Source organism: Solanum tuberosum, unplaced genomic scaffold (assembly GCF_000226075.1).
Source record: "Solanum tuberosum cultivar DM 1-3 516 R44 unplaced genomic scaffold, SolTub_3.0 scf00218, whole genome shotgun sequence".
Classification (NCBI taxonomy): domain Eukaryota; kingdom Viridiplantae; phylum Streptophyta; class Magnoliopsida; order Solanales; family Solanaceae; genus Solanum; species Solanum tuberosum.
The window spans coordinates 661,394-673,140 of NW_006239144.1; positions in this window are offsets into that span (position 1 = coordinate 661,394).

Consider the following 11,747-nt stretch of genomic DNA (forward strand, 5'->3'; position numbering starts at 1 on the left):
GTGAGGGCTTCCATCCCAAGAAATTGTTCCTAAAAACCTGGCCTCTACTATCGTGAGGGCTTCCATCTCATATCACTATCCACTCGGTTCTAAGCATCATTCCCATTGAGTTTATATTAAGTCTTGACTTAAATTGACAAATATGAAAGAATGTCTTGACATTCAATCTAACAAACTCATGCTAAAGTTCTTAGATTCAATAGGTGAGACTAGTCTTCAAACCTTAGAATCACTATATGTGACAATCCTTTCACATTGTATGCTATTCATACCTAAGTGTGTACATGAGGATAATCATCCAATCAACACAACAATTAGATTATAATATATGAACTTTACTCTCAAAGCAATCTAATTGTATACACACAAGTCTCATACACATAGCTAATTCTCATGTTTTTCCCTTCAAGGGCTATAATTCACATTCAACCAAATCTATCTAGAATTGCTACATTAGATATAGATAGTAACATGACTAGCAGCCCATAATGCATGAATCATCACAAAGGAGGAAACATCAACTCCATCTCAAAACATAACCAATGCAATACAAGGGAGTAGGAACTAAATCTAACAACCCAATATGGATGAAACTCAATATTTTTCATATTCATAGGAGGAACTACTTTCTCCAACTAAAATAATGCTCAACACAACATCATGGAGCCAATATGCCAATACTCTCAAAAGCATACTAAAGCATGTTCATCAACACATCTCATGATGTCAAATAGGTAACTCATACTAAATGCACAACAACATGAGGAACATAAATCACGGAAACTCATTTTCTTACTAAACATGAATTTCATCAAGAACATGCATAACATAAGGAAATCATGGAAAAACTCATATAACATACTTGACTTCCCAAAACACTAAACTCAAGAGGAACAGCTTACCTAAAGCTTGAATAGGAGTAGAAGGAAAGAGATGAGGGTATCGGGACTTCATATCGGCCTCAGCCTCCCAAGTAGCACCCTCAACTAAATGATTTCTCCACAAAACCTTCATGGAAGCTACTTCCTTGTTTCTCAATCTCTTGACTTGCAGATCAAGGATCTCTACCGGAACCTCCTCATAAGAAAGGCTTTCACCAACTTCTAACCCTTCTAGAGGAATATTGGATATCGAGTCCCCAATACTGTTACGTCCCAATCCTACACCCTGGACGTGGCTGGCACTCGATAACCATTGTTGGCCCCAAGTGAACCCTTGGTTTGGCTTACTTACCCAGCGGAAGAGTTTTACTCAACAAAGATAAATCTATGCAATAAACTAGAATGTTATAAAGGAACATTCATCTGGCCAATAAGGTAAACTCAATTCTCAACATAATAGAATGAAAATGAAAAAACTAAAGAACTAACATTTGAGGCCTCTAAACAACTTAGATGGATGTCGGGACAATACCGTAGACATCCTAAGATGGATGTCGGGACAATACCGTGGACATCCTAATGAACTAAAATACTGAAAGCAATAAAAAGGGGATCCTCCAGAAAGTAAGAAGGCTCACCACAAGAATCTGAATGCTCAACTGGATCAACGAAGCGTTGGATGTTGATCGTGGTTACTTATGTCTGCATCATAATAAGTTGAAGGCCAACTAGCATCAGTACATTGAATGTACGAGTATGCGAGAGGAATTTTAAAACAAGACATAATTTTGAAAGGAATTGAAGAACAAACTTGGTCTCAACTCAACTAACTGAACTGTACTCATTTCAATATAAAGCAGAATAAACAAGTGCATTATAAAGAAAAGCTTTTAAACATGGATATTAACACTGAAATACAATAGTAACTCTATATGTATGCAAAGATACAATATAAACTCTGAAATGTATATAAAAATACAAAATACTACAATGGGAGTTTCTCTAACCGACAACCATCACATAAGAAATATTGTGATGATACAGCATTTTGCCTCACACTGCCAAGCCGTCTTATACCTTGGCGAGGGTATAGAACCTGACTACTAAGTGGATCCACTAGTCTATGCTAAAAATCACTATGGAATCATCTAAAAAGTATGACCCTTTTCTACCCATGATGGCTACATGGTTTATGGGGGCTGGGAGTTGTCTGAACTCTCCCCCATATCGGTGCTCAATACTACTCCCAAAATATAATACTAGCTCTTATGTTTAAAACATACTTCTTTCTGTGGTTTGAGATAATTGCTCAAAACTTAGCTCAAAGGCTATCTTTGAAATCAAAGTTTCCTTTCTAGCTTCATTTGAAAGCATTTACTCTTTTAACTGAAAACTAGCTCAAAGTCTCTTTTGGAAATCGGTGTTTCCTTTCTTGTTTAAATGTGAAAACATTTTACTCTTGGGGATTACATAGTCCCAATATACTATTTTGAATAAATTAACTTCAAGATTTACTCTTTACTTTTTACTCAACTCAAAACTTAAGTATTAAAACAAAATTAAAACGTTTGTAAAAGATTTCTTGGAAAGACTCTATGAACTTTCTAGACTTGGCTCTTAACTTTCCTTGAATTTGAATTTATGAATTCAAGGTTATGATTAAAGTTTATGAATGATTTCTAAGTGTTTAGAAGTCATTTAGAGTTGTTAGAATCAATAGGAAGTGTTCGTGCACTTTAGAAGGACTTAACGGGCTAAACGATGAAAAACGGATGGGGATAGACGACCCGGGGGGGTTCCTGGCGTGCTGCGCCATCCCCCGAATTACTGGAGCTCCAAAATGGTGCACTGCTGGTATGCCGCCCCAGGCTTCCTGACGCTATGGGGGGGCACCGCGCCAGTCCCTCCTCAGGTAAACTCGACGAACTTTTCAACTCGTTTTCTGATCTTAAATCGATTAGTTTTGATTCTTTTTTCTCAAAATCTCCTTAGATTCAGGTACCCAAAACATAAACACAAGGATCTAACTCAAAGCAACTCTAAATAATCGACATTAACTCTCAAAAATTCTCCAATATCAACCCAAATTCAAGAACAAAAGCAATTCAAGAACACCCATCAAGAATATTCAAACTTCCAATCTTATTAGGACGAAAATACACTAAATTAAACATGTTTGGCACATGGGTGAATGAAACCAACGTTATGAAAATCTCACATACCTCCTAGGATCAAATCCTTGACAAAATCCGCAATCAATTCCTTACGAAGACGACGAATCTTGATTTTTCCTCTTCTCTTCTCTTCTCTCTTGAGTTCTTCTCTCTAAAACCCTAGCGTAAATTTCCAATTGATATAAATCTGATTAGATCCCAAATAAACCCCTAAAAACGAAATAAAATAATTTGTTAAGGAAAAAGACCAAACTACCCTTCCAAAATCCGGATTAGACTTTCCTTATCCAAATATCCCAACTTCAAATGGGCATATCTCACTCATACAAACTCAGAATCACGCAAACTTGGCGGCGTTGGATAGATAATTCCAAGATATTTCCTACGGTATCTGGAAGCACACTTAACTCATCTTGATCTAGGAGTTATGGTCATTTTAAGTTGACCAAAAACCCAAACTTAACATAACTTAACAAATTTCCAGATTTTTCATTCTTTCCTAAAATGACTATTTCCAATTCTAACTCTTTCTAGTTCTTTCAATTAGCAAGATGTTACAATATCTCCTCCTTGAGAACATTCATCCTCGAATGAGATTACTCTTACTAGGCTAAGGGTGTAATATCTAACATTCAGCTCAAATACCCAACAAGAAATGCAAATACAACATGCCAACTTATAAATTAAAGAGTACTAAGAAGAAAACTAGTACCTTGATCTGGAATTTCTCTTGGCTCAAAGAGATGTGGATACCACTTCTTCATATCCTCCTCAGCTTCCCAAGTAGCTTTCTCAACAAACTGATTTCTCCAAAAAACTTTGACTGATGCTACTTCCTTGGTCCTCAACTTTCGCACCTAACGGTCCAGAATCTGAACAGGGATCTCCTCATAAGACAAGCTATCCTTGATACCAATATCTTCAGTTGGTATGATAAGTGAAAGGATCTCTCATGCACTTCTTCAACATGGAGATGTGAAATACCAGATGAACCACTGCTAACTCTTGGGGTATCTCTAACTCATAAGCTACATTACCAACCCTTTTGGATATTTTGTAAGGGCCAATATACCGGGGACTAAGCTTTCCGTTCTTACCAAATATCATAACACTTCATGGGTGAAACTTTCAAGTATACCCAATCATCTACTTCAAACTCTAACTCCCTTATCCTAACATCGGTGTAGGATTTCTGAAGACTCTTCGCTATTTTCAACCTCTTTTGAATAACTTTCACCTTTTCCATAGCTTGATGAACCAAGTCTGGTCCTATCAACCCATCTTCACCAACTTCAAACCATCCAATAGGAGATCTACATCTTCTCCCATAAAGAGCTTCATAAGGAGCCATCTAGATGCTAGAGTGGTAACTATTGTTATACGCAAACTCAATTAAAGGTAAGTGATCAGCTCAATTCCCCTTGAAATCAATCACACAGGACATCAACATATCTTCTAAAGTCTGAATAATGCACTCCGCTTGACCATTTGTCTTAGGATGAAAAGTAGTGCTTAAGTTTACCTTTGAACCCAACCCTTTTTGGAATGACTTCCAAAACTGTGCAATAAATTGGGCACCTCTATCTGAAATAGTAGAGATCGGAACCCCATGAAGCCTTATCACCTCTTGAATTTACAACTTAGCATAATCTTTTGTTGTGTGGGTAGTCTTTACCGGTAAAAATTAGGCTGATTTGGTCATTCGATCCCCAATCACCCAAATGAAATTGTGCTTCCTGCGAGACCATGGTAAACCTATGATGAAATCCATATTAATCTTCTCCCATTTCCATTCTGGAAGTTCTATATTTTGAGCCATACCACCAGGCCTTTGGTTCTCTACTTTAACTTGTTAGCAATTCGGGCACTTAGCAACAAACTCTACAATGCCCTTCTTCATACTATTCCACCAATAGACTTCTCTCAAGTCACGATACATCTTTGTGGAACCCGGATGGATAGAATATCTGGAGCTATGAGCTTCCTCCATGATTTTCTCTTGGAGTTCATCCACCCTTCATACACACTATCTACCTTGATACCTCAACACACCATCTCCCACTTGTTCAAAAGCCATTACTTTTTGCTTATGAACATTTGCCTTCAATTCAAGCAAAATAGGATCTTGGTCTTGCTTCTCTTTTACTTCTGACACTAATAAAGAATCAGCCCCATACATCACCACTACTCCTCCTTCTATGGAATCCATTAGTCTAACTCCTAATCATGCAAGTCTATGCACATCTTTCGCTAACGCTCTCTTTTCTTCCTCAACATGGGCGGTACTACCCATAGACAACCTGCTTAAAGCATCAGCAACAACATTATCCTTACCTGGGGTGATAAAGAATACTCATGTCATAATCCTTGAGTAATTCTAACCACCTCATTTGTCTGAGATTAAGCTCTTTTGGACTAAACACATACTGAAGACTCTTGTGATCGGTGAACACATCCACATGAACACCATATAGATAATGGCGCCATATTTTCAAAGAAAAAACCACGGCAGCCAATTCTAAATCATGGGTTGGGTAATTCTTCTCATGAACTTTCAACTGTCTGGAGGCATAAGCAATAACTTTGCCATTTTGCATTAGCACACAACCCAAACGCACTCTAGACGCATCACAATATACAACAAAGCCTTGCGTTCCATCTGGAAAGGTCAATACTGGGGCAGTAGTCAACCTTTTTGTCAATTCCTGGAAGCTTTTCTCACAAGCTTCAGAGCATTGAAATTTCACTGTTTTCTGAGTCAACTTGATCAAAGGGGATGAAATAGATGAGAACCCCTCTACGAACCTTCTATATAGACAGTTAATCCCAAGAAACTCCTAATATCAGTTGGAGATGTGGGTCTAGGCCAATTCTGTACTACCTCTATTTTCTGGGTATCAACTTTAATTCCATCAACGGAAACTATGTGACCCAAGAATGCCACAGACTGAAGCCAAAACTCACGTTTAGAGAACTTAGTATATAACTCCTTATATTTTAGAGTTTGGAAAACTATTCTGAGATGACTAGCATGATCTTCCTCATTCCTCGAATAGATGTCATCAAGGAATACGATAACAAACATATCTAAATAAAGGTTGAATACTCTATTCATGAGGTCCATGAACGCTGTAGGTTCATTAGTTAAACTGAACGACATGACCAGAAATTCATAATGATCATAACGGGTTCTGAATGTTGTCTTTGGAATATCACATTCCCTTACCATGAATTGATGGTAGCCAGATTTGAGATCTATTTTCGATAAACAAGTGGCACCCTGAAGTTGATCGAAAAGATCATTAATCCTCGAAAGTCACATCTGAGGTCTATCTTAGAGAAATAGGTAGCACCCTGAAGCTGATCGAAAAGATCATCAATTCTTGGAAAAGGGTACTTGTTCTTGATGGTAACCTTGTTCAACTGACGGTAATCTATACACATCCTAAGAGAACCATCCTTCTTCCACACAAATAAGACCGGCGGGCCCCAAGGTGAGACACTTGGTCGAATAAACCCCTTATCAAAGAGATCTTTCAACTATTCTTTTAGCTCTTTCAACTCTGTTGGTGCCATTCTATATTGCGGAATAGATATAGGACGAGTATCTGGAAGAAGGTATTTACCGAAGTCTAACTCTCTCTTAGGAGGGACTCCGGGAAGATCATCTGGAAAAACTTTTGGAAACTTTTTTACTACTAGAACTTACTGGATAGGGGGTATCTCAACACTAGAGTCATTAACTCGGACTAAGTGATAGACACACCCCTTAGAAACGAACTTCCTTGCCTTAAGATATGAAATGAAACGACCCTCAGGAACTGATGAACTGCTACTCCACTCTATAACTGGCTCATTAGGAATTTGTAACCTAACAACTTGAGTTCTACAATCAATGGAAGCATAACAGGCATAAAGCCAGTGCATACCAAGAATGACATCAAAATCTACATGTCTAAGTCAACTAAATCAGCCATGGTACTCCTGTGATTGACGGAAATGGGACAATCACGATACACTCTTTCTGCTAGAATAGACTCACCAACAGGTGTAGAAACACTGAAGAGTTCACTAAGTTGCTCAGGAATAACATTAAAATTCATCGCAACATATGGAGTTACAAAGGATAAACTCGCTCCTGGGTCTAGCTTAAAGTTAAAAACTTGGATCATACCATTGACAACATATGGCGAGTAATTTTGCTCTTGGCGATTAATGATAGCATATAGGCGGTTTGCTCTTTCGTCAGTACCGAAAGTAGACCCTATAGGTATAGCTCTTTCTGGTGGAGCAACTAAAGAAGATTGGGCTCTATTGCCCATATTATTATTACCCTGTTTGTTCTTTGGACATTCTTGCATGAAATGACCTTTTTGGTCACACTTAAAACAACTAGTGGAGCCATCACGACACATCTCTGAGTGGTTCCTACCATACTTAGCACATGCAGGAGGCTTACTACCCCTCTGTGCCATACTACCCCGAGAATAGGTAGGTTTGTCTCTAAAATTCTGACTATTGTACTCACTTTTGTTCTTTGGTGCAGGAGCACTAGCAGATAATGGAGCAGGTCCCTTCTGTTTCTGTTGGAAAGATGACTGGTTGGCATTACTCTTCTACTGCTCGGACTCATTCCCGTTCTTAACTCTCTTATTCTTAAGCTCTTCTCTATCCCTTAGCTTGTCCTCCTCAACTTGTTGCACATGGATCATCAGTATTAGCATAGCTGCCTTGCCTTCCTTACTTGACAGATGAGACAACCCAGCAACAAATAAACTCATTCTGCTCCTCATTTCAGCAACCATCTCCGGAGCATAGCGGGAAAGTTGTGTGAACCTCAGACTATACTCGTAAACGCTCAGAGAATCCTGCTTAAGTGTGAGGAACTCTCGTACCTTAGCCACTTTAAGTTCTCAGGGGAAGAAACGCCCCAAGAAGGCCTCCTCAAAACAAGCCCAACTCGCAGGTGGTGCTCCCTCAACTCGGTTCTTCTTCCATTGGTTGAACTATATCCCAGTGACATCCTTCATTTGGTATGCAACTAGTTCCACCCTCTTAGTATCAGCAACATGCACGATTTTGAAAACCTTCAGAAGCTCATCAATAAAATTATCTCGATCCTCAGTAACACTAGAACCTGTGAAGCTTGGTGGATTCATCCTTAAGAACTCGTGGATCCTTGAATTATCATCCACTTCCTGACAATTCCCTCTCTATCCAACTTGATTGGTCACAGCATGACCTAACATTCAGATAGCTTCACAGAATTCAGCATTGATGACCTCTCCTTGGGGTTGCACTCATGGTGCATTAGATACCCCTTGTTCATATGGTTCCATATATCTCCTAGTGGGACGACCTCGAACAGCTCTTCGTGGAGGTATGATCTGAAAGACACGCGTAAGAACGAGTTACAAGGAAACCTTTTAGAGATAAATTCCAACGCACAAAATGAATATGAAAGAAGTGAAGGAATTCCTAAATGTTGCAGCCTCTTTATTATAGATGTGGCGCGCTTCACACCGATAACTAGGACTCTACATATACGGCTTCATAGAATCCCTAGGACTTTTGAACTATGTGCTCTGATACCAAGTTTGTCACTCCCCGAGCCTACACCCTGGATGTGGCTGGCACTCGAGAATCATTGTTGGCCCCAAACGAACACTTGGCCTGGCTTACTTACTCAACGAAAGACTTTTACTCAACTAAGATAAATTTATGTAATAAACTAGAATGTTATAAAGGAACATTCATCTAGCCAATAAGGCAAACTCAATTCTCAACATAATAGAATGAAAATGAAAAGAATAAAGAACTAACATTTGACAGTTATGAAGCCTCTAAAAAACTGAGATGGACGTCGGGATAATATCCACGACATCCTAATGAACTAAAATACTGACAGCAATAAAAAAGGGATCCTCCGGAAAGCAAGGAGGCTCACCACAAGACTCTGAATGCTCAACTGGATCAATGAAGCGCTGGATGCTAATCCTGGTTACCTGTATCTGCATCGTAATAAGATGCAGGCCAACTGGAATTAGTACATTGAATGTACGAGTATGCGAGGGAAATTCTAAAACAAGACATAAGCTTGAAAGGAACTGAAGAACAAACCTGGTCTCAACTCAACTGACTGAACTATACTCATTTCAATATAAAGTAGAATAAACAAGTGCAATATAAAGAAAACCTTTTAAAACATGGATATCAACACTGTCTATTTAGAAATACAATAGTAACTTTGTATGTATGCAAAGATACAATATAAACTCTGAAATGTACATAAAAAACAAAATACTGCTATGGGAGTTTCTCTAACCGACAACCATCACGTAAGAGCTATTGTGATGATAAAGCGTTTTGCTTCACGCTGTCAGGGCCGTCCTATAACTTCCCGGGGGTATAGAACCTAACTACTAAGTGGATCCACTAGTCTATAGCTAAAAAAGCACTAAGGAATCATCTAAAAAGTATGACCCTTTTCTACCCATGATGGCTACATGGTTTGTGGGGGCTGGGAGTTGTCTGAACTCTCCCCTATATCGGTGCTCAATACTACTCCCAAAATATAATACTAGCTCTTATGTTTTAAAACATACTTCTTTCTGTGGTTTGAGATAATTGCTCAAAACTTAGCTCAAAGTGTATCCTGGAAATCAAAGTTTCCTCTCTTGCTTAATTTGAAAGCATTTACTCTTTTAACTGAAAACTAACTCAAAGGCTCTTTTAGAAATCGGTGTTTCCATTCTTGTTTAAATGTGAAAACATTTTACTCTTTGGGATTACATAGTCCCAATATACTCTTTTGAAGAAATGAACTTCAAGCTTTACTCTTCACTCAACTCAAAACTTAAGTCTTAAAACAAAGTTAAAACGCTTGTAAAAAACTTCTTGGAAAGACTCTATGAGCTTTCTAGACTTGGATCTTAACTTTCCTTGACTTTGTATTTATGGATGCAAGGTTATGATTCAATTTTATGAAAGATTTCTAAGTGTTTAGAAGTCATTTAGAGTAGTTAAAATCAATAGGAAGTGTTAGTGCACTTTAGAAAGACTTAAACTGGCTAAATGATGAAAAATGAATGGGGACAGACTACCCGAGCGCATTCCTGGCTCGCCGCGCCAACCCCCAAATTATTTTGGCTCCAAATTGGCACACTACTAGCGCACAGCCCCAGGCTTCCTGGCACTATGGGGGGCGCAGCGCCAGCCCCTCCCCAGGTAAACCCGATGTACCTTTCAACTCATTTTCTGATCTTAAATCGATTAATTCCGATTCTTTTTCTCAAAATGTCCTTAGATTCAAGTACCCAAAACATATACACAAGAATCTAACTCAAAGCAACTCAAAATAATTGACATTAACTCTCAAGAATTCCCCAATCTCAACCCAAATTCAAGAACGAAAGCAATTCAAGAACACCCATCAAGAACATTCAAACTTCCAATCTTTTTAGGACGAAAATACAATGAATTAAACATGCTTGGCACGTGGGTGAACAAACCCAACATTATGAAAATCTCACATACCTCGTAGTATCAAATCCTTGACGAAATCCGCAATCAATTCCTTACGAAGACGAAGAATCTTGATTTTTCCTCTTCTCTTCTCCCTTGAGTTCTTCTCTCTAAAACCCTAGCGTGAATTTCCAATTGACTAAACTGATATAAATCTGATTAGACCCCAAATAAACCCCTAAAAACGAAATAAAATAATTTTGTAAGGAAAAGCCAAACTACCATTCCAAAATCCGGATTAGACTTTCCTTATCCAAATAGCCCAACTTCAAATGGTCATATCTCACTCATACGAACTCGGAATCGTGCAAACTTGGCGGCGTTGGAAATATAATTCCAAGATATTTCCTACGGTATCTGTAAGTACACCTAAAACATCCTGAGCTCGGAGTTATGGTCATTTTAGGTGGACCAAAATCCCAAACTTAACATAACTTAACAAATTTTCAGATTTTTCATTCTTTCCTAAAATGACTGTTTGCAATTCTAACTCTTTCTAGTTCTTTCAATTAGCGAGATATTACAAATACACTTTTTAAGCATAGAAACATGAAATACCAGGTAAACTGGGGCCAACTCATTTGGCAAGTTTAACTCATAGGCAATTTCCCAATACACTTCAAAATTTTATATAGGCCCACATACCGGGGACTAAGTTTCCCTTTCTTGCCAAATCTCATCACACCTTTCATAGGTGAGATTTTTAGATAAATCCAATCATTAACTTCGAATTCTAGATCCTTCCTTCTAACATCGGCATAAGACTTTTGTCTACTTTGTGTCGTCCTCAACCTCTCTCTAATGAGTCGGACCTTATCAATAGCATCATAAACCAAATCGAGACCAACAAGAGCAATATCACCTACCTCAAACCAACCAACCGGAGACCTACATCTCCTACCATACAAGGCTTCAAAAGGAGCCATAGCAATACTTGAGTGGTAGCTATTTTTGTAGGCAAACTCTATTAATGGCAAGTGGTTATCCCAATTACCCTTGAAATCTATGACACATGCCCTCAACATATACTCTAATGTTTGAATGGTACGTTCCGCTTGGCCATCGGTTTGGGGATGATAAGTCGTGCTAAACCTAACCTTAGTACCAAGCTCTTTTTGGAATGACTTCCTAAAGTGTGAAGTAAATTGAGGACCCCTATCCGAAATAA